This window comes from Podarcis liolepis (assembly GCF_965112155.1).
Source record: "Podarcis liolepis genome assembly, chromosome: 11".
Taxonomy (NCBI): Eukaryota; Metazoa; Chordata; class Lepidosauria; order Squamata; family Lacertidae; genus Podarcis; species Podarcis liolepis.
The window spans coordinates 37,428,486-37,453,614 of record NC_139565.1 but is presented as its reverse complement, the minus strand read 5'-3'; the positions used below and the strand labels follow the sequence as shown (position 1 = coordinate 37,453,614).

Sequence of the window (25,129 nt, the reverse complement as noted above, 5' to 3'; positions counted from 1 at the left end):
ACAGGAGGGGGGTTTTATGTTGTAAGTTTCGTTAGTTGCTCTTCCTGTTTTATGTGGAAGTTCTATGCCCATTATGTCATTAATGTCTCTGGAGTCTGAAGGGCTCAGGCCTCTCCATTACTTATCAGTGGCATGGGGCAGCATGTGGGGCAAATGTTTACACTTCTGCTATAGGTAGTTGTCACCATCATTTATGAATAAGCCTCTCCCCGTTCTGCGGATAAATATATTGTCTGTGTTAGGTATATAATATGAGCAGGTGTCTCATTTTTTCTCCCATGAAGTGATGATGGCCTTTTGAATTTAGCCAGGACCCCAACTGAGGAGTCTTAAGATCAGTTGTCATCTCTGGATGAGTTAAAACCCCACAATGAGTATTACAGTGATGCTGTGTGTCTGCATAAAAGACAGAGTATATATAAATATATTCAGTCTGTTATATCCCTGGAAAGATTATATATACGCATTCACAAAATCCACAAGTTGTTTGGTCCAAAAAACCTTGAAGGTTGCAATAGGTTAAATCCACCTTCATCTCTTGAGTGGCTGCTGCAGGAACTGAAAGTACCAAAACAGAACACTTAGTCCCAAAATGTTTAGTTGTCTGCACATGTACATAAAGTTTGACAGATGTCTACAAGTGAAAACATTACATCTGAATGGATCATTCACCTTAGTCGCAGTTAATCCTCTCAACATTTTTCAAGAAATGTTACCTTAGCTCATGAGTTCACAATGGAGTAAGTTGCTTGGATGAACCACAAGTGAAATATACACATGCATGTGCATCTATTGAAGAGCCTGTTCCTGGACAATCTATGTTGTACCAGTAGAACTTAGTGTACATCCATGTTGTTTATTCCACCTTCTGATAATCTGGATTTTATCTCTGTGTTATCTCTGACATACTGTTTAGTTTCTAAAATTTGTTGTTTAGTCGTTTAGTCGTTACCAACTCTTCGTGACCCCATGGACTAGAGCACGCCAGGCACTCCTGTCTTCCACTGCCTCCCTCAGCTTGGTCAGACTCATGTTTGTAGCTTCAAGAACGCTGTCCAACCATCTCGTCCTCTGTTGTTCCCTTCTTCTTGTGCCCTCCATCTTTCCCAACATCAGGGTCTTTTCCAGGGAGTCTTCTCTTCTCATGAGGTGGCCAAAGTATTGGAGCCTCAGCTTCACAATCTGTCCTTCCAGTGAGCACTCAGGGCTGATTTCCTTAAGAATGGATACGTTTGATCTTCTTGCAGTCCATGGTGTCTCCTCAAGAGTCTCCTCCAGCACCATAATTCAAAAGCATCAATTCTTCGGTGATCAGCCTTCTTGATGGTCCAGCTCTCACTTCCATACATCACTACTGGGAAAACCATGGCTTTAACAATACGGACCTTTGTTGGCAAGGTGATGTCTCTGCTTTTTAAGATGCTGTCTAGGTTGGCCATCGCCTTTCTCCCAAGGAGCAGGCGTCTTTTAATTTCGTGACTGCTGTCACCATGTAAAATAAGTTTCTAAAATAAGATTTATTAAAAGTCCAGGTGTTGCCAAATCCTGACACTGTGGCAGTGATTGGGAACTGAAGTTAGTTATAGAGACCCAACGGTGAAGGAAGGAAAGGACATTCTGCACATGCTCAAAGGTAGTCCACTTTAACTGTAATTTCAGATGTACCACAGCTGAGCCCTACTACTGGCAATATGTTCCAATATCAAAATATTAATTAATGCTGACTTAAATTAAACTCTGCCTCTGAATATTAGGGTAAGTAGTGTTGTAAAGCAATAAACTGGGAATGCCCAGAAAGGTGCCTTTTCCTTTCTTACCTTCCTGAAGATAAGAGTCAGAAATTGGAACACCTCCCCAATTGATTGTATTGATTGCTGAAGCTATTGAGTTTAGAAATGTGACCAAAGGTAATCAACTTCAGTAATTTGCACTGTGGCACAATCTGTCACATGTAAACAGAAAAGTAGCCCTCTCAGTACCATGAAGTCACAAATAAGTCTAGTAGTGTCAGTATTGAGAATTTTTTGAGCTGTGGAGGGTAGATTAGAGGAAGGAATTATTGTGGTTTCTTACTACTTTGGTTGTATTCATTGCTTGCGGTGTACGGGATGAAGCAAGGTAATATATATGCCCTTAAGCCTAGGCTTTTCCCAGATGTTTGCATTGTGCACAAATAACCCAAGTGGAAATACACCAGTGCTAATTCTCTGGCCAGAATGCATCAGGGCCTTAATCTAAAGCTTCCCATCCATCCAGCTGTCTGGCATTTGCTATTATAGGGCACCCAGAGAGAAATGAGGCTGTGGCTTTATAGCTGCACCCTGGGTGACAACTTGATTTTCTGCTTTCACCATCAGCAGCAGCCGCCCAACATGATGGGGCTGTTAATTTGTGCATTTCATGGTGTCTGACAGGGGGGCCAGAAGAGGAGGGTTACGGGAGAAGGGAATGGAGCATGTCCCAGCCTCGGAAGCACCTGTCTGCATTGATGGCACAGAGCACTTCTTATTAGCGTGCAGGTCTCTAAATGCAGCCCTGGGATGACAGCCTGGCATTCCCAGCACCCACACAGTGTGACAGGCACCGGCAGCCGGTCCCATTGTTTGCCCTTGATGAGCATGTCATTAATGGAAATGGAAGAAAGTGAGGGCCACATCAGTATTCAAATAGCCTCCATTCTCTCTGCCATTCATCTTGCCTGGCTGGGATGGGCTGCTGCAGATTTCCTTCAGTGGCTCCACTTGCACATTTTTACAGATTTATCCCTTGCATGGGAGGGGAGAAACCCTGTGTGTGCAGTTCGGTCTGGTTGTCCCAGGCACCCTCAAACACTGAGAACAGATTTTCTGTACCTAAAAACAAAGTGGGAGCACAATCTCTTACTCTCCTCCACTGTTGTGAATTATTATTGTTTAATTAGAGAATGCTTGGTGGGCTATTCATTTGTCTAGGGGTGGCTGGTTTCTCTCCCTTGCCCTAGCCAAGATCCACAAGAACTTCAGGATTGCTTTCTGCAGCTGCATCTTCTTCCCCAGCAGCTCCCTCCCAAAAGCCTGCATCAACGCTGTCCTTCCAACATTGATGGGTACAATAGGAATCAAGATGGACTTAGTTAGCTGCTGTTGTGCTCAGCTCAGTTTTGCAGACTATGCCCCACTGTGTTGATCAGGCTTGTTTTTAGTAACATATCCTTGAATACAGAAACTGCAGTTGCCCAGAGATCATATGGAATATCTGGTTCTGAGGGTTTTAAGAGATATGAGGTAGGAGTTTTCTGCCTAACGCAGACTTGTGCACCTTGAAATGTCAGTGTGCATACATGTGAGAATGTTTGGTTCGAATAGTTATTTACAAATGTTTAGATTAGATGCTACTGTGACATGAACCTGCCCCCAAACCCAACCTTTGATCTCTTTGAACACACACACACACACACATATATCTATATCTATATCTTTATATCTATATATCAGTACAGTGGTACCTTGGGTTAAGAACTTAATTCGTTCCGGAGGTCCGTTCTCAACCTGAAACTGTTCTTAACCTGAAGCACCACTTTAGCTAATGGGGCTTCCCACTGCTGCTGCGCCGCCGGAGCATGATTTCTGTTCTCATCCTGAAGCAAAGTTCTTAACCCGAGATACTGTTTCTGGGTTAGTGGAGTCTGTAACCTGAAGCGCCTGTAACCCGAGGTACCACTGTAGTTGGGGGGCTCAAGTGGGGAGAGTGTTGCTGCACCAAGGAACTATTTTTGGGCTTCCCATAGGCAGCTGGTTAGCCACTGGAAGAACAGGTTACTGGGCTATATGGGCCACCAGGGATCTACTTATGTTGTTAGTGGTTTTACTATTATTGTTAGCCACCCTAAAGGTACTGTGAGCAGGGGCATATGAGTGGGATATAATTTTAAAATAAAATAAAATAACAAAGTATTAAAATGTTACATTATGTCCTCCTTTCAGTTTGGAAAAAATATATGCGTATTCAAGACGAGAGCTTGAGAGAGTGGGGCTTCCCTTGAAAACTGTCTGCAAGTTTGCAGCTCGTGCAGAATGTGAATGCTGGAGTGCTGAACTATGTATCAAACTAGAGACAAAAATGCTAATTCTCCAGGATCTGCACTGGCTGTCTATATGCTACTATGCCCTATTCAAAAGCCTAATGCTGACATAGGAAATCTCTCAACTGCGGGAGCCTCAAATACTTAAAGGAGAACCTCTCCTTTTATCTGTCTGCCCAGACTTTGCAATCTGCAGGGGACACCCTTCTTGCCACCCTGCCAATGGGTATGACCAGTCAGGCACTGACTCAATATGGGATCTGTGGTGCTGCCACAAAGAAGACCCTCTCTTTGGAGGTATGTCAATCAGTCTCATTACTGAGTCTTTCTTGTCAACTCAAGGTGCACCTATTCACAAGGCCTTTTTGGGTGATATGGATATTGGTGGCTGGGTCATCTGTATATTCATATTATTAGTTTAATGGTTAATGGTGCCCTCTATATATTGTTGGACTACAGCTCCCATCACCCCTGATGACAAGCCATGCTGGCTGAGGCAAATGGGAGTTGGAGTGGCTACCACTGTACGTTGGCTATCCCTGTATTAAAGGTTCTCAACTTTTCTTAACCTGATCCAGATTCTGCCCAGTACTCCAGAGCTCTGATTCTTGTTGTCTGCTGTGTGTGACTAGTCTAGTATTGGAAAGAATAATAAGTAAAAAGAAAGAGGTAGAACTGTTGTGCTTATTTATGCAGCAAGCCTCACTGCCCTTATACAGTACTTCTAAAAGGAGGGGAAGGAGGAGTTCTATTCACCCAGCTCTCCCATTCATTCATTCATATTGTTTAAGGCTTACTGTGCACAATCTTTCATTTCTCCATTAATTAATGGTGAAAATAGATATAGCCAGAAAAATGGCCAACGTAAGCAGTGCATTAATTTATTTTTAATAAATAGGGAATGCCTCATCAGGGGGAAATGCAAAAGCTTGAAGTATCTCTTCATGCTCTGGTTTCTATTCTTAATCTGCCCTACATGGTCGCTCGCTATTCTCCCTTTCTCTTTAAGGCTCCCACAATCAATTTATTATGACATTTAACAAAATATTGTAGATAAGGGCAGGGAGGAGGGAGTACTTTGGAGAAGGTATTCAGGTTGAACAGCCAGAAAGGAAAGGAAGGAGAAACAGTCAGGACAAACACCAGTCTAATTGATCTTGTTTATAACATAAAATTGGCTGGAGCCAAAGAGCAGGAAAAGGCACTCACCTCCCTATTCTAAGCATTTGTGGCCTACGCTAAATGGAAAGAGGTAAAATCAGCTCTCCTGAAGGCCCAGGGCATTACCGGAACATAAAAATAATTAGTTGCAGAGAAACAAAACTGCGTGAATTGTGTGAATTGTGAAGTGTTTTGCTGGGATTCCAGGAATGGCTGTTCTAATGAGGCCCCACACTTCACATTACGCCCCTGATTTCTAAAAGCAGGTCTTCCCCTATTAAACCCAAACAAAACAAACAAACCGCTTTTAATGTGGTATTTCATTTACATTCAGTGCTTTGTTCTCAAGCACCTAGGTTCCAATAAGTGCATGTAATGTTAGTAAACTGCAACAATTCAGACCCCCCCCCCGCCACATAAAGACACCAAAGAGGATAAAGAGAGGAATTGCAAGTTACAAAGCAATTGTCCCAGTGGTTTTGAACCTAAACTAAATAAGCAGTATGTAGGAGATAATTTGCATTTGCAAGGTAGAATCAGTGAACAAGAACGGCTAAGTAGCCTTACTCCCTGTTTTCCTACATACATTTCCCCCCAAAATTAATGGTACCTTTGCCAACAGGGTTTGTTTGAGGAGCATGCATTCAAATTTGGGTTTCTTTCCTATGGCAGCATCTGCCCTTCTCCCATTATGCAGCCTGCACCATTAGAAGTTATTCTAATTAACAATACACTACTTCCATTATCCTTGAAATGATTTCCCGTAATTTTAAAAAAGAGTTTGTGACAACATTACGTCAAATGTCGGGTGGATTCAACTTTTCTCTTCAAGAATCTGCTTTCAGCTTGATTTCAGACTTTAAAGAACACAAGGGCCCTGCTGGATCAGACCCAAAGCCCTTCACCATGGACTCCAGATACAGGAGGCATTTCAAGCTCAAAAAACAAAGAATATGATGTATCACCAGCAACAAGCTGCCCCTTTCCTGATTGCAAATCAGCTGTGTTATATTAAGGCTCCGTGAATTAGCTGTGTACTGTTGGATTCTACTTCTCAAATGATCAATGAGGGTAGTTGTAATCCAGTAAAACCCAGAGGGCCACAGGTTAGCTATCCCTGCTTTAAGGATACCCCCCTACACCCCTTCCTTCTTTGCCCTTGGAGTAAGAGAAACCCTGGTGCACGACTGCATGAAGAGCTCTAGAGATCTGTATAAAACCTTATTAATAAACTCGTCAAGTTACCAACTTCTGAATTCCATAGTCAAGCTTCAACAGACAACATACTTCTTTTTCTAAAAAGACTGACATTTCAGATGCAGTGCTGAGCTTCTGCAGCTGAAAGAGCCTGCAGGGCAAGTGGCACGTGCTTGTGTGAGAGAGTATGAGACCTGCCAAGTACAAAATATATTTCTATTAATGGAAATGTTTCTGCAATAGAGAGGTTATTATGGAAAAAAAACTATAATCCTGTCAGTATCATGTATAAACATGTTTTCAATAATCAATGTATTGGTTCCAGTTCAGATTGAAATTACTGACACTGACGCCTACCTAGTGATGTGAGATGAGAATATTCTCTACAAACTGTAAATTCTGTGTCGTCTACACAGCTGCTTTAAATGTACACACCTCATTAATCGAGAATATTCTCCAAAAGATTATTATCGAGAATTTAACATCACTACTTTGACTAAATGAAGATGTACTCCCAAGTTCTATTCTGAGGGGGATATTTCAACAGCAGAAAGGATAATATGCTGCTTTTGAGAATCTCCTCAGTTTCAAAAGTGGTTTGCCAAACAGTATGAAGACAGTGGGAGAAAGAACTCAAGCCCCAAAAGCTCTGGACAGCCAGAGCTACTTAAAATGGCACTTTGTACCGTAGCCCTTTTTGTAGGTGGAACATACCCTGAGCAAGTCTTGATGCCACAGGAAAACAATTATCGAAGTATTCAGGAGTAGATCTAAACTGATATCAATCAGATTATTTTTCTCAACACAATATCTCTCCCCCCCTTTTTTTTCTTTCTGCAGTGAGAGAACTGTTTCCATGACAGAAATCACACTTTCATTCCTATTTGCCAGGGCCATGAATGGAATGAAGATTCTATTACTTGAAAGCAATGAAAATATGTATTATTTTCCTGCATCCATCATTTATGCCACTGAACAGATCCAGAGCAGAAACTCCTGTTTAAATCTCTATCTCTTCTGTCAAAACAGGCACATTTTGAATACAGGTATGCCTTTAATGTCATTGTGCACCACATAAAGTTGCATTTTCATTGACTTGAGGGAGTGCTAAGATTAATAGCTGCCAAAATCAGGATGCCATTATGATATTTTGTATTCTAATGGGAAAGGAAAGCAGTATTTGCTTTCTGTTCTAGAGCTGGAGTATAAAATGTGCAGGAAATAATCTAGTGCATTACTGTACTCTGAAATAAATTGAAGCCCTTACCAGACAATTAAAAACAATAATCTTGATTTTACTTTTAGTGCTATGCTATTACCAACCCTAAGATAATACCAGTGGTGTGAGACTTCAGAAAGTATCAAGTCATTGTGAAATGTAGCCTATTTTTAAAATCTATCAGATATAAACAACAACAAATACTTAGCAACTGTATAACAATTCAAAGCATTTCACATACAATAGCTTGTAATTATTACAAGAGCCTTGTAAGCTAAATGCATGGTATTACCCCCATTTTGCAGATGAGAGCAGAAGTTAAGAAGATTGCCTAAGGCTACCAAGTGAATTCATGGTAGAGAAGAGATTCAAACTGGGAGCTTTCTGCTTTCCTGATCAGTTTTTTAGCCGCTATGAAGATTCATATTTAAGGAACACCAAAACTTACCATATTTTAAAAATGCATGTGGGGAATAAAATGAAAAGTTCACCAGAGCAGCCTCTCAGGATATAAAACATTTTAACATTTAAAAGGCTTTAAAGTGGTGCTGTGGGATTTCCTTGCTCTCTCAAATGATATCAGTAACAGCATCCAGAAAGGGACTCATGGCATGCACTATTGGAACAAGTGCACTTAATTGTGAGGAAGAAATTTCACATCACCAACAGTAAAAATAAAAGGCCATTTTGACTGTGGGCATTCTGCTCTTTATGATGGGCAAACTGCCAATATAACAACTACTTTCCTGGTAAGGAACTATGGTCAGAGCAGCAGGCAGCATGGGACAGAAATTCCTGGGGGGGCGGCCCTAAAAATTGTGCACCCAGGGTTCCAGCAACCCTCTCCCCCACTTCACCCCTGCATACAGATGTTCTCCAAGCCCCCCCCCCCCCGACTCATAATCTTTCACTCTATTCAGTTCATTAAAATACACATAATGCCTGTTGCTAAGCCAGTTGAGCCAAATGCTGCGCCGGCTGGGGTCCTCGAGTGGTGGGCCATGGTGGAAACAGTGGGGCTCTTGGGCCTACTGTCAGGGGCAAGGTGGATGTAGACACTGGTTAACCCAACCAGACACTTTGATGAGGTGTTCCACATCACCCTCCATAACCAGGAGGTCCATTCCCACTCAACAAAGTCCAAGACAAGCTTGCCCCTCCAGACACTAGCGAAGGAAGGGTTAGGGTTAGGGTTAGGTGCAGTGAGTGTGGCCTGCCCCGGGTGTCATCCTTGAGAGGAGTGACTGCTGCCCTGCCCCCCCCCCGGGATGCTCGCCGCAGGCAGCGCCCCCCTGAGGTGCTGGAGCAGCGAGCTCCGCCTCTGCCTCCAGAGCGGCGATCCTGCTGATGTGTGCTTGAATTTCTCACTCTTCTTCTTCTTGGAGGCATTATAGGTTATATATAGATGTATTTGCTTTGTGGCGAGGAAATAAAGCAGTTCTGGTATGTTTCCGGGACTGTCATCTCTTGATTATTGAGCTGGCATTTAGGAATGCAGCAGGCCATGTTTCTCAGTCCCCATATGCATCAAGCGTCTTCCATGTAAAAGACTGAGTCTTTTCCTCCTTTCCAGAATAACCTATAATTTACATCCCACTAGAGCTGAAAATTGGTGGCCCAACAACATCTGGAAGGTACCCTGCTGTACAGGTTCATTCTCCACCCACAAACACATTTTTAATACATATAGATTATTATAGTTATATCCTGTCTTTCTATGATTACAAACCAAACAGCGGAAACCTGTTCTACAGCTGAATTTTCCAGTTTTATTTGGACATCCAAGGCCTAGCTCTAGGGGCAGAGATTGAGATACAACAGAAAAATGATTAAAATGTATTAAGGCCTATGCTTAAAATTTGAACCCAATGAAAAGCAGCTAGAAGCTGAACTAAACAGGCCTTTCACTGAAAATGTGGACTTTGGGGAGGGCACCTACCCTTTCTCCAACAAGGGATTCATAAGAGGATTCTGCATTCCCTTCACAGAGGCTTCCTGAGAAGGTAGCAGCATAAAAGCAGGGAAACTTCCTTCTCTTTGAGGGAAATAGGAAGGGGTCATAAGGTAGTGGGGAGAGAGAAAGAGAGAGATCAGGAGGAGTAAGATGAACATATAACTTGGTCCCTAGGGATTCTCTATGTCCAAATGTTTAAAGCTTACAAAAGAATTTTGGCAAGGCAGCCAAAAGAAAATGGTAGAGCAGCAAAAAGAAAGTGTCCCTATGTGTCCCACTGCCCCTACTTGATGTATGGACTCTTCAAAGGAACCCTCTTAGTAAATCACAGCAGATAATAGGTTGCATGTATCCCATGATTCCATAACTGCAGCAAGCTTAGTGTTGAAACCATTGAAACTATGGTTGTGTACACATCACCGGCTTAAAACACAGGTCATTATTTTTCTAAATCTGGATTGATTGGTCCTATGTAGGCCCAGCCTTAATGCAAAATGTTAGCTTTTCTAATGCATTGTATGCCTAGCCTTGGCCATTGGGGGCAGCAAGAGAGGGGAGATAGCTCTTGACAGAAACCAACTCAATGTTAATAGTAAAAACCTGCTTCTGACTAGAGTTGCTTCGAGAAGAGATAAATATCCCTTTGTTGGCATGCAGAACAGCTGTGATTTAGCCCATCTCCTCACCCAACAAGCAAGCAAATGATCTATTTTGAATTAATTGCTCCAAGATAGTGTGCTAGTCTGCAAAACATATCCTGGTTCCTGCCAGCTTAACATATCAGGGTGGAGATTCAGAACGCTATTATTGCAGCAGAATATTATTTAGGTTTTATGACAAGGAGTTAGGGTCAAGATGAAAACTTTTCAGATTTACATTTTTATCCTGCACTGACCTTTTAGCTCCATTCCTTAATTGAGCAAGGCATGCTAAAGAAAGTGATTATTATGAGGCGGCCACATCCCCAGGGTGTTATGAGGTACCAGGCACAGTTAAACTATCTCAAGACAACCATGTTCTCTAGAGTTGCTTTATTGCTATTATAAAAAATCTTTATATGGTGAAAAATTTGTATTTTTATGCTGGAAGAAGATGAAGATGACAGTTTAGACTTTGAACGGTAGTTTCCGTTTGAGCTTTGTGCCCACAGAGATTGTAAAACATCTAAGACTGGGGCGGCCACTTGATTGGCTTCTTAGGATTCTAAAGGGGTAGATTAATCTCTGTGAAATTCATAGTTGGAACATTCTGCCATTAACTGGCACTTTCCAGTTATCAAGGTACTTTATGAAACTGAAAAAGTCCTATTACAGCTGCTAAATAGGCAACTTTGGGGGTGTGGTTCTCATGAAACCATCACTTCTCTAGGGTAGCTAATCTTGACTGTCCTTTGTGCTAGTTAAAGACACAATGGCAGCCTCCTTGTCAAATAACCTTATGCCATGTTGAATCATATTCCTAAAAAGGATTGTAGTTTGTATGGTGCTGGCACCTAGAACTCTGGTTGTGTTTGGAAAGACTTCAACACCTTCCGAGTATTTGATCAAGGACATTGCAACATGTTGCTAATGGTACCTCCTTCTGAATTCTCCACCTCCACATTTACCTAATATTTTGAAAACCTATTTCCATGATTCCAATCTGGTGCTGTGAAGCACCAGTCAGGAGCTTTGACACTTCCGATGGAGCTGTTCTGAAAGATGTATCTATCAATAGCTTTTGGCTGTACACAATGCCCAAAATTTGCATCTGAATAACTTAAAACAAAGAAAGTTCCAGGGTATCTTTAATATATACATGATGCTTTTTTACATATACACATATACTGTCCCTTAGCTGAATTACACTTGTGGGCCTCCAGAGTCCGGTCCAATGGTTGGGGTGATGCAAGTCCAACAACATCTGGAGGGCCACAGGTTCCCCATCCCTGGTATAATCAGGCATTTGTTTTCAACTTCAGTCTACATGATCAGTGCATGCCTTTGACAACAACTATGACCCCAAGATGGGCTTTCCCCACCATGTCTGCCACACCACAGACTGCAGCAGAGAGTATTAGAGAAAAGCGAATGCATTTCCTTTTTACTAAACTTCTAGCTAATACTACACAATGTTTGCATAGCCTCTGTCTAGTTAATTCTTCCCCTAAGCACAGAGCCATTTTGTTTGTTTCGCTTTCTCCCAACTTGTTGAGACAAGATCTTTGCTATTTTCTCTGTCTCATCTGCACTCATCCTGTAAATAATTGCTGCATGAATAAAACCTTTGAACTCAAGAAACTGTCAGTGATTCTTCCAATCTAATTCACCCTAGCTGCAAGGTCTGCCAACAATGAGTGCTTTCAGTTGAATTATATCTCAGCGCTTCCCACCCATACTAATGAGGGTGGTTGACTGTATGCACTTGCATTGTGGGCTGTTGCTCCCTTCTCTTAAATTCCTTACCCTTCCTAACTTCTGAAAAACTAAGGCCCACTGCAGGCCTTTTTTACCCATGTGCTCAGCCTATTATTATTTCTGAGATATAGCAGATTTGCATAAAACAAGTGCCTGGACCCACAAACAACCCACTGAGGAGTGCCTTGCCAACAAAAGTAGGGGTGCAATGATAGACGGTACCCAGCAAAACAACACTACGCACGTTTTTTTAAAAAGTCACCTACCTACACAATGCAGTCCTGTACATCCAAAGTTGGGTAACATGCAATTTTATGTTGTTGTTTTCCTTACCGCATTATCTGCAGATGGAGAAAATCCAAATTAAAAACAGGAACAGTCCAGGCTACCACTTGCAAGAAAACAGCATCATGTGGATGACACATAAAATACATGCACACACTGGATAAATCAAATTCACTTTAAACTGCTGTATGTACAGTACCTCAGTCCCTCCTGTTAGTAAATGCTGTCTCTGGGAAGTATAAGGCCTGCTTCTGCATAACTAGATACTATCTACATTGGTATAATTCTGCTTAGCTGCACTTTATGCAACTTTTGCTTTTTATACCATGTGTGTACTGATCAGCTAACTGTCCAGTCAGATGTGTTTTAAGGCTAAAAAAAAATCATATACTACACTTCATATATTTATATTCCATGATTCAGTCTTCTATTTAATTACTTGCTTGGTCGCCCCAGATGACATGCAGGCAAGCACAAAAACCGAGCATGCTTGCAGACAAGGGACTCATTCCTCCTTTGCCAGTCTACTTGTAAAAGGCAATTGTTGGAAGGAAGGAAGGAAGGAAGGAAGGAAGGAAGGAAGGAAGGAAAGAAAGAAAGAAAGAAAGAAAGAAAGAAAGAAAGAAAGAAAGACTATTAACTTTTCTAGTCTAATATACAAGGCTGTCTTATTTATTCCTGAGTAGTCTGATTATCTATACTCTGCAGCACTATTGAAAAATGGTGATGAGTTTTAGTAGCTGAAGGCCGTACATGCTTATTTCAGTATACAAGACTAAGGTGCAAATGCAAGATAATCTTAAACTCTCTACTTGCCAAGAGCCAACAAAAGCTAACTAGAGTACTCTTAATATTCCTATCCAACTGATGACTTACTTTCATATGAATCCAACTACAAATATCAGACCTGAATAATTATACATTTAAAAGCAAAGAAAGAGTCAGGGTGTTTTTAATATATTAGCCTCACACAACCATCTTGGTTGAAATGTATTTGGTAGCTTGTTCCCTACCATGCACAGTGGTACCTCAGGTTACAGACACTTCAGGTTACAGATGCTTCAGGTTACAGACTCCACTAACCCAGAAATAGTACCTCGGGTTAAGAACTTTGCTTCAGGATGAGAACAGAAATCATGCGGCGGGAGGCCCCATTAGTTAAAGTGGTACCTCAGGTTAAGAACAGTTTCAGGTTGAGAATGGACCACTGGAACGAATTAAGTTCATAACCCGGTTACCACTGTATTCATTTCTTCTGGCGGTTACATAGCCATTTTCAGATGTCCCTTGATCCTGCTACATCCTCCCCCCACCCCCGGGAAGCTGGGCTCAGGAGTCCTATCCATGATGGGACAGAATATTATACTGTGGTTTGTGCACTAGCATCCTTAATATTTCCTTCCTTTCAGAAGCAAATAGAGCGTACCCTTATCTGAATGCTAATTTCCTAGTTAAAACCCTCCCTTGCTGACAAGGGACTGAAAGAGTTTTAAATCACAGATGTAGAGTATCAAATGCAATAATGCTCTTGCAATAGTGCATTGAAGCCTCAATTAATTAACCCTTGGGCTAAGTAGGCAGGTACACGGTGGTGGCCACAGGCGGTGGATGGATGAGATTTAAATGTGTATCTCATTTCCCCAGCACGGAACATGCCGTTTGGTTCAGAAAGGAGTCATTTTGCACACTCGCCTCATTTACTCTCAGTTTTAATCCCTTTAATTCCACCTGAGATCCAGGCAAGAAAGGAAGAGGAAAGCGAGGTGTAAAGGCTGCCGAGCTGGCCTTTGTTTACATACTTTTTCCCTGGGGGACCCCCCACAACAGAGCCGTGGCTTCTGGCCTTTTCATTGGGCTGCAGGGCTTCAAAGCAGTTATCATATGGAAATAGTTAAACAGAGATTAGAGGGGGGAGCACTTCACAGCAATCCACCCTTTTAGCTAAGGTTGCAGAAGGAACTGAAGGGCTCGGTAGCCACAAGGGAGAGTGGAGGGGTTAGGTTGCAAAAGACCTGAACCTTGGGCTAGGGGGACCACAGCTGTTGCGTACCTTTCGTTTTCCTCTCACAAAACATTGATATTTTACCATGCAACAATAATATCCAGAAGTTATAGAAGCATCTCATATATAGTCTAAAATCACCTAATTTTAACAAGACAGTTAATAGGACCAGAATTTAAGAATTGCAAGATGATGTGATATGAGCACTGGTGTTCACATGTGTGTTCCCTTTTTCTATGTGTTGGAGAATGCTTTGTGTATGTAGTGGGAGGAAATTTCCATGTGCCACACATTCATCACCTGCACAGGTTTCCTGCACCTGTGGGCTTTAAACCAAATGAATAGTTTTTATATATGTGTTGGTTCAAGGGAAAAAATGGTATATAAAAAGGAGAATTCCTAGATGCCAAGATCCAAGTGTGGGCCATGTACTCTTTGGTAAGAGAAAACCAGCAGAGATTTAAAGTCTCAAAATATGCAGCAGAGTAAAGCGTGGAAATATAGGTGACTCTTTAAGGTGAGTTCAAAAGTTTCCCTCTTCCTCTTAAGTTGGAAAATGGTCACACATTTGGTTTACTTACAAACTCTCCAAAGGTCAGATTCATGTGCTTTTCCATACCACAATCAGAAAAAGTTCACAGGCAGTAAAACATGGCTTAGTTACAAGGTGATGAACGTTCCTAGAGTATTGGTGTTCACATATCTGAACACTCATGAGGTTTACTGGTTGACCTTGGGCCAATCACTCTCTGAAACTATCCATCCTAAAAAAAGGGTCATGTATCAGGCCAGACCTGTACTTTAATCAGCCAAATTTACAGCTCTAGTAAATACAGCTCCACCACTCCTATTGTCTAAAGGAACTGCAATTCCCACACCCCCCCACTGTTTTGGAGGAACGTTAATATATTTTTCTGAGTTATGGTCTGTGTGCTATGGAAAGTGAGTATGTAGTTCTCTAGGCTTGGTACCGCCTAGTCCAGCATGGCTGTACTGGAGCTGATAGGAGTTGTAGTCCAAAGTATCTGGGAGGCATCAGATTGGGGAAGGCTGGCCTAGTCCATTATAGGAGACAGTCGGCAGTTAGGTATTCCATGAAACTGAAAAGAGAGTCACATCTAAAACCAGTTTTGCTCCATTTGGTAGAGTGCAAACCAAAACAGCTAAGAAGGAACATTTTGGAGTATTTGACCAGGCACTACTTTAGACTTTGGGAAGCCTCAGTTAAATCTAGAATAGCTTGTTCTTGCTTTTTGCACCCAGATTTATAAATAAGTTTATTATTATCAATTCTACTATGTCCTCAGATTTTTCTTCTCCAAACAAAATTAATATTGAGAAGAAAGAATATCTGAGACATTTGAAATCATTACTTTTTAATATGTATAATTGAATTGTGGCTACATTCCTTTGGGGAAAGAGTTGCTTTTCAAATATAATCTGGGTAGAATTATCAATAGGAAGGAATGGCTGGCTCAAATTATTGGCATGGTGGGAAGATCAAACTTCCAGCCGGATGTTCTTTTCCAACAACAGCCTGGTCTTCACCAGGTGCCTCCTTCTAATAAAGGCAAATTAACAGGGTTTAAAACTGGCTTTAAATAGTCAAAACTAGAATTCTGCTAGGAGAAACGTGCTAAGAATTATTCAAACCAATTATTTCTCATAAGGAAAGCAGTTAAGAATATTACAATATGCTGAGGAATACTTGGAAGAACAATGAGGTCCAAAATAGGTCAGCCCCAACTAACATGGTTGTGCTGGTTGGAGTGGATGGGAGCTGAAGTGCAAATAGGTCACATTTACCACTGCAAATGGTTTTTATTATTTATTTATTTATTTATTTATACTAGTATTACCTTGCTACTAGACTCACTTTCCAGGATCTGCATTAATAAGCAGATCTTCAGTTCTGGGATAGCAAAACTCAAAACTGTTCTTTGCAGACATTACTAAATAATAATTTATCTACAGTAAAAAAATATGTGTTTATAGATTTTCCTGAACTTAAGATGGACATAAAGGAACACACAATTAGCAAAATGTGTATGCTTCTGGCTTTGTAGAGTGCAGCCTGGTTGAAGAAGCTTCATTTTCATACTCTAAGGGAAGTTCATACTTTATCAGAAGCCAGGAGTCTGACCCCACAACACTGCTGGTAATGTTTGAAGAAAGTTGATCCTTAGGAGCCAGTGGCACTACTCAAGTTGCAGTTTCTTTTAGCTAAAACTATGGAATTTGCTCCCCAAGATGTAATGATGGCTACAAATGTGAAGAGGTTTAAAAGAGGATTAGAGAAAATAATGAAGGATAAGGTTATCAGCAGCTGCTAGCCAGGGTGGCTGTATTTTGCCCACCATTGCTGGGGGTTGAATGCCTCTCAATACCAATTGCTGAGAATCACAAGTGTGGATAGTGATACCACACCAAGTCCTGCTTGTGGGCCTTTGGACTGATCCAGCTGGGTGGTTCTTATGCTCTCATCCCTGCCCATGTAGGGCTGGCATTTTTCAAACATCCTTGTGAATAGTGTTGAGCTGCCATGCTGTAGAAAATTAAGAGTTTTCTCCACTGCATGAATCTTCTTTGGATAAAGATATTTTGTGACAGCAGAAGGAAATACAAGGAATTGCAGGGTTGCAGCAAAGAAGTGGAACTCATGCTTTGCACATGGTTCCTCAGCAGGGTCTCAAGCCAGGGAGGTGTAAAAGGTTCTAGTCTAAAACCCTGGATAGCTGTGGGCAGTAAAATAAATAAATACATACAAACTGCTGGGTTAGATGAGGAATACAGATTCTCTTCTCTATATCAAAATACCTAAGGAAGTCTAAACATGAACTCAGATATGGAATTAACTCACATCTGCAATGCTAATTATGTCTACTCAGAAGTAAGTTCAACTGAATTCAGTGGGGCATCCTTTCGACAAGTAGGATTAGGATCTCAGTCTGTGCCTCTATCCATTTTTTTGTAATTTTTAAAGTTTTATTTAGAACATCTGTTCCTCTTCAGAGCACTGAAGCTCAAGTCGCAGCTTCTGGTGACGTCTACACTGATTCCCAGATGTTTTCAGGATAGATGGTGAGACGCAGCTATGTCATCCCCAACTCAGAATTCATCTGGAGCAATCTCATAATGTAGACAAACCTTCTCTTCTACTCCTCCACCCACCCACCCCGCCTCTAAAGCATCTAAATCTTGGGGGGAAATCATCTCTCACATTCCACTTGCCGGAAGCTGCCCCCTTGTGCCAAACAAATGCCAGTATCACTGGAGTGAAATGAACAAAAGGAGGGGTAAGAAGGATTGAAAGATTATGTGAGCATGGAAAGAGGGATGTTGTTTATTTCTCACTTGATTCTGGTTCTGCTGGTGGCTGGTTGCCCTCCCCCGCCACCGCCTTCGGCATGGCCTGCACTCCACCGTGTAACTCTCCAGCTCATTTCTCTCCACGCGATTTACCATCTGTGAGCTCGTCTTTAACCTAATAAAAATCATCTAGCTTTTGACTAACAAGAAAAGGAAACAGTGTTCATTGTGGGGTTTGGGGAAAATGGCTTCACTAATCTGCAGGATGAGAATGGAGTGATTTATAGGCGGATTTAACTGGAGGCTATGATTAGGGGGCTGGTAGTAAGTGCATTAGATGTCTAAGTGTGGCAATAGAGTAAATAGGCGTTTTATTTATCGCAGTGCCAGGGGCCTCTTAGCGGAAGAGCGCTTCTCCAAATTGAAATATAGCAGAGTTTACACTCCTGATTAGGGCTTCAAGTGCACAGCCCAAGGCTATCAGCGAGCAGAATCAACGCTCGCTGACACCTAATTGTCACTGGATTAATGTGCAAACAGGGACGGCAAAACAGCCACAACAAATAACCTGGTGTCAGAACTGTTGGTGGCACTGTCCACTAAATGACTGGGGGCCAAATTGAAGTTTATATCTCAAAATCCACTGAGATCAATGCATCAGCCAAGCTGGAAATATGGCACCGGTGTGTGTTTGCTAGAGATTTGCATATTGCACACACTTGGTGCATCTAGAGAGACTCCTATGTGGCTCTCTTAGGACTGTAATTTTTTTGAAGTTCTATAGGGTTTTTAGAAGTTGATTTTAACTGTCTTATTTTAATAAACTGATTGATATCTCTCAAGGTAGTATTTTCATTAATATAATTATTTTTTCCTTAACTAAATAACATGGGAAAATATGTCTTATTGGAGAAATCTACACACACACACACACACACACACAGAGAGAGAGAGAGAGAGAGAGAGAGAGCTCAGTATGAATGAGTGCATTGTATGCATTTGTGTACATAATGCAGATGCTTATGTATACATATTAAAAAGTAATGTTATACCATGCTATCTCTATCTCTCTCCTTGAGTAGACAGATCTACAATCTTATGCAAATAAGAGCCCTTAACTGTCTGCAAATGCATAACATAAATAAACGTCTATCACTGCTAGTATATGTATAGTAATGTTTGTGTAAACTTATATTTAGGATATCATTCGATTTATTTTTCTGCTTTACGCTTCACAATTCAGGCTATTAAGATAGATTTATGTGGGGGGAACGCCTTTTACTCTAGGATCTTGTAACTTCCCATTGCTCCTTGCTATTAAATTTTATCACCCTGTTTGTGAATCCAATCATTCCAACAAGTACATATTTAATCTGGGGCACCACCTGTCTGGTTTTGGACCACAGCAAGCCATTTGGGCAGCTGAGTTCTAGCCTTCCTATTTTAGAAACAGATTTGTTGTTCGCTTGCTCCAAGATACTTCTGAACATTCCTAGGCAAGAAGAGGAGGAACAGGGTGGATTACAAGAATATCTTTCCAACCCCCCATTTTCTGTTAACTTGAAGAAACTGGTGTGCATCTCTCGGAACAAACAGAATTATAATAACATGTTCTAAAGCAAATGAAGGAATAGGTTACCAGCCAAGGAGCACATACATTCCATCATTTGTCTTTTATAATTAGCCATTTAGGAAGAAAAAGTCACAAATATATGATTTACATCTCTTAATGTATTTCTAAAGTTCTTAAGTTTTATTGAGCATGAAAGTTGGTCTTTCCCTGTGGTAAGAACTCAGGAAACTATAGAGCTGGCTAGTAGCTCAATGGTGCAAAGTCTTATGATTTACTCTTGACATTTGCAATTTTTTGCAGTAAAATACTACTTTTCTTTATTTCAGGCCTTTTAGTTGAAAACCTCGTAATTCCCTTTAAGCTCCATTTGATTGTCAATTGTACAACTCTCTCCAAATCTTCAGGCTTATGGCTTTTCATACATATATGATTACTTTTCTATTGCAATATCACCTTAGAACAGATTCTTCTTCTTTCACAAGCATTTCTGAATCTGAGCTTCTGTGAATTTTGCAGCGCCAGTGTTTGAGCATGACAAAATTATTTTTTTACAAAGTTAAAACAACCACGTAAATTAGCCAGCTTCTTCCTTCAGAACTGTAGAGCCAGGAGTGGGGAGAGCATTTGCACGTTCATCATAGTAAAAACATCTGAATAATTCAAAATATAGGTAGTTATTTGGGTGGTGCTGTGGGTTAAACTACAGAGCCTAGGGCTTGCCGATCAAAAAGTTAGAGGTTCGAATCCCCGTGACGGGGTGAGCTCTCGTTGCTCGGTCCCTGCTCCTGCCAACCTAGCAGTTCGAAAGCACGTCAAAGTGCAAGTAGATAAATAGGTACCGCTCCGGCGGGAAGGTAAACGGTGTTTCCATGCACTGCTCTGGTTCACCAGAAGCGGCTTAGTCATACTGGCCACATGACCCAGAAGCTGTACGCCAGCTCCCTCGGCCAGTAAAGCAACCCCAGAGTCATCCGTGACTGGACCTATCGGTCAGGGGTCTCTTTACCTTTAAATTTGGGATTTTAAAGCCTATTGTAAAAGTAGCCAGAGCCCAAGACAGCAAGGCAGGGAACCAGCATGCCATACTAACCAGGTGAAAACAGAACAGGAGAGACTCCTTTTCATAACTACAGGAAGGTAACTGTATGTTTCCTAATATCTCATGGGAACCAGAAAAATGTAGACCCTACAACCTTGTCCCTGTATACCTGAATAATAATAATAATAATAATAATAATAATAATAATAATAATAATAATTTTTATTTATACCTCGCCCTCCCCAGCCAAGGCCGGGCTCAGAGTGGCTGAAGGAGCATCTCCACTCCTATCATTCAGCCCGGACACTGGGGTCTAGTTCCAAGAGCCTTCTGGCAGTTCCCTCACTGCAAAAAGTGAAATTACATGGAATCAGGGAGAGGGTCTTCTCGGTAGTGGTGCCACCTGTGGAACGCTCTCCCATCTGATGTCAAGGAGCTAAACAGCTTTCTGAAGACATCTGAATACAGCCCTGTATCAGGAAGTTTTTTAATGTTTTGCTGTGTTTTTATTATGTTGAAAGCCACCGAGAGTGACTTCGGCAACCCAATCAGATGGGCAGGGTATAAATAGTAAAATAGTAAAATAATAATAATAATAATAATAATAATAATAATAATAATAATAATATGGGATAATAACACATAGCACTTACATAGAACCCATCCTAAGTTCTTAAGGGAGAATCCATATGTTCCCTGTGCCTAAGGGCTGTAGGGTGATATGGACCTTCTCACGGGCAGAGGCACTGCTGGCAGTGCTCCAAGGTCAGTAGAGACAGAAATAGGATGTTCCCAGGGCATGTTGAGGAAGGGATTTAGGAAAGGCTGTTACATCCGATCTAAAGCCCCCACCCTGTTATCCAAAAAAGGCCCAAGAAAGGGCAAAAAGGGTACACTGACCCTCAAGGTGGTGTACTTTTCTTCTTCCTTCCTATGAGTATCAATTGAGAGGGTCTTAAAAGCAAAGTGGGGGAAGGAGTAAACAGAAAATATACCTCCCCTACACACAAACACACTAAGGTAAAGTGGCAGTTTCTCCCCCATGAAATCAACCACCACTGTGAGATTGATGCTTCACATACATGCATAATTCTTATAACTTCTCTGTAACATAGTCCAATAATTATCATCATATTAAAAATCAGGCTTCTGACTTGGGACAGATAATCACTTACTTAAGACTACCTTGTTTGAGTTAATGTCTGGGATTTGAACTATGATCGTGTAACTCACAGCTCATGCTCTTAACCAATGCTCTGTGCTTGATCTTCAGAAACATATATAAACAAGCTGCTCTGAGGATTAATGCAAATGTGGTTCTGGATTGATTTATTTTTAAGATTGGACAACCTGCAATCCAGCACAATGCCACTAATGAACATTTCTAGCGATCTTATTACCTGAAGACTGGCAAGTAGCTTTCATGAAGAGCAACCAAATAGTTAGCTATATGAGTGATTATGGGTCAATTTTTGCTCAAAGCAAAGGTGGCTGCTAAAGTTCCAACACATCTGTTTGGTCTCTAATTCATTTGCTGCCAGAAAATCGGAGAACGTGGTATGCAATAGGGAAGTCCCAGGTTCATTTTACTAACAATATGCTTGATGAATCCAATGTATTTTTAATCCAAGTGTAAAACTCTAAGGACAGCCAAGGTGCTGACTAGAGCATGAAAATCTAAATGAATATTCTGCCAGAATGACAGTACTTAAACAACCAAAGTCTCACCCCAGGCGATAAGCCTTCTGCAAAATTCATAATCTATATATAGTTATTGTAAAAATTGTGATTTCATGGAGAAAGTAATTCACAAATCATAATTAGTGCAGTTCCCTGTAGATGACCAAATGCTAAATGTATCTCTACATTTTTGTGATTTAAAAACAAAGCTTTATAATTTGGTAATGTATTACCACAGATGTACATTACAATGATCACATTTTTCAATATATCAAGGAATGAATTCTTCCTTCATTGACATTATTTTAGAATCAGCCTAGCCACTAAAGACTCAGAGCAGAAAGCGGGGCAAAACTAAACTTGTGGCTTTTGGAATTCTCAGGCAAGACGTCAGTATTTTAGACTACAACCAGTAGCCAATGCTGGCTTGGTGGTGCTCATCTGACCTCTCTTTGGGTACATTGCTGCTGCTTATCAGAAAATGGGGGGAAGGGCAAGATGTCAACACACCCATCTACTTTTCAGTAAGCAGTAGCAATGCAACCAACCAGAGGTCAAGTGAATGTCACCTCCCCAACTACATTGTTTGTTACCATTGCCATCATTTTTTAAAAATGTATATACTGTAATTCCAGAATCATGCTGTTTTTCATCAATATTCTTTGATCATGTCTTTGTCATACCTATCTAAGGGTTACTCCAGTGAAGATGAAGCACATAACAGGCTGACTTCCACCCCTATACCCCGCAGCAATCTGAGCCCCACAAAAGCCTTAGGGCTGATGGACTCTCTGGCTTACCAGGGGATGCAGTGGAATGGGGAAATCGCTAGAACTTGGCAGGGCTTCCTTGCACAAGGGGAAGTGCTTTTTTTGGTTCATGCAAAGCATCCCTGGATCCAAGCCCACAGCTGTAATACTGGAATAAAAAACTGTCACCATTCACTGTAAAGTTCAGACACATTACATGCTTTATATTAGTACCACATTTTCTAGTTTCTCTATGTTGCAGCTTGCATATTATGTATACGCAGGAGGGGGGGCACAGAGGAAGCTAAAAGTGCCCCATATCCCTCCCCCCTCTCATGTTTGAAATTGTGGCTCTTCGCCCTCAATGGAAAGATATGGAAGATTTACATGGAGTAGCAAGGTTTGGGCTCTTGAGTAGGTTTCAGGTGGTGAAGATGATCCTCTACCTCTGTTTTAATAACCAAAGTATGTGAGAATATAGCACACTGGCATGCCAAATTAGATAGATAGATAGATAGATAGATAGATAGATAGATAGATAGATAGATAGATATAAATTTACATAAACCTTTCCCCTTTCTGAGAATCTGGGGGCAGCAGTTGGCAGGCTCCTTGGTGTAAGTTAATATTGCTAAACACAATGCACATTATACTAGGTGACTTTCATCTGTGATATGCAACTTTAATTTGAGTTTTCTGGATAAAGTCTCACATATGTTTTATAAACATTCATGCCATAAAGCAGAGATGGAGAGTCTGTGACCCTCCAGACTACAGTTAAACTACAGTTCCAAGGACCCCTGACCATTGGTCATGCTGGCTGGGGCTGATAGTCACAATTCCCCATCCCTGCCCTTAAAAAATGGTAATAGCAGAGGGGAATTTTTAATCTAATATGTATTCTGGGAGGCCTAGACTACATTCTGCAAAACCTCTACTTTTCAGGAGACTCACAGACTTCAGAGATATGATCCTGAAGAGATTTATAGAGCTAATACCTCACACAAATTGCTTCAACTTTTTGAATCAAAGAAATTTTTTCACTATAAGCCATTACCAATATGAAGGTATGCTGCCGTTTCAGAACACCAATGAAATTATGTGCCTTCTGCTAATGTTGATGTAGAATGGATGGAGATGTCTCCCTGTCACCTTCTCTTTCTCCCCCTGCCCTAATTTAAACGGAAATGTGTGGTCAGATATTCCTTGAAGTTCTTCAGGTTCATTAACAAGGTCAAAATCAATGTTATCTTACTATTTGGAATCATTTTTGGCAGAACAATGAAAAGAAACCATAGTAGAAGTAGACTTAATATAATCATTTTCTTTTCATTGTTCTTTATGGGAAAATAATTTGGCCCGAAATTTAGTGGTCCCATCAGGGAAGTGATATCTTTAAAAAGGTGGTCTGAAGGACAGGTTTTACTGTACTTTAATAGGCTTATAGATTAATATAAATCTTAATATTCATAATCTTTAACATCCTTTTCCTCAATATCCAGTCCATCTATACATCTATTTATAATGTATGTTTCAAACACAAGTTAGATTTTATTTTATTGAACTTATTGATAGCGCTACAGGGACAACCACTTGACCCAGTTTCTCCCTCAAAAAAAAAAAAAGAATTCAAATTTAAAAGCTGGGTTTTCCTTGAAAATAATGTAATATTTGCATCTAATATGTGCTTGCAGTTTTGAAGTATTCAATCACTTGGGCTGAACTGTGGCCTTAACAAAAGCACAACTAATGAGATATGTTGTTAGTTACAAAGGGGCATTATTAAGCAAAGTAAAATGTAATGTTAACTGGCCTAATTTGGTTCCATTTCTGTATCAAAAGTGGATAAAGAGCTTATTTGCGTGATTTTTGAGATCTTATGCAAAAGTGGGTTAGTATTTTATGTCAGCCTAGTTCAAATAGCTTAATTTGGCATCATAAAACTAATGCTGTAGCCTCCATAGCTAGAGGTCCAGACAGATGGTTATACTGGTAAATATAACAAACTCATATAATTAGTCAATATGGACCCATTCAAACTATGTTAAAAATGTGGGGAATGATCCACTTGCACCAGGGACACAGTCTTGGAAAGTCCATTAAAAGGCTTACCCAACCTATATTCCCTTGCCCTCCCATGAACATGCATAATTTCTGTTGAGGGAAGGCTGGATGGCAATATGGCAAATGCATACGTAACTCACTCCTCTTATTGCACTGCAACGGACACATGCCCATGAATTGGGAGGGGGGCAGGGAAATAGGGCTTCTTCGAGGCATGCTGGAATCCTCCATGCACAAGTGCAGCACCCATAAGTGAATGAAGGGATACATAGACAACTACTTTGAAACAAGCACCTCAAAGAGGTGATATGATGTGGAATCATCAGGCTTCCAGAACTGATTGTGCTAGTTCTTGAATTAGTTCAGACAATGATTTTGACACTTGGGTGATATGCAGAGCTCAGCATGCTTAGGGATCGCTATTTGGGCATTCCTGTGTTT

General features: G+C 40.9%; 1 long non-coding RNA gene across 9 annotated transcripts in view; it reads right to left on the bottom strand.

Moving 5' to 3' along the window:
* LOC310688733 overlaps positions 1-25,129 on the bottom strand; it is a 152,541-nt gene that overhangs the window by 42,747 nt on the left and 84,665 nt on the right. For all 9 annotated transcript variants that reach the window (XR_014517096.1, XR_014517097.1, XR_014517098.1 and 6 more), the window contains one exon: positions 12,254-12,328. This is a non-coding gene — a long non-coding RNA (uncharacterized lncRNA). The remainder of the gene's footprint in view (positions 1-12,253; positions 12,329-25,129) is intronic.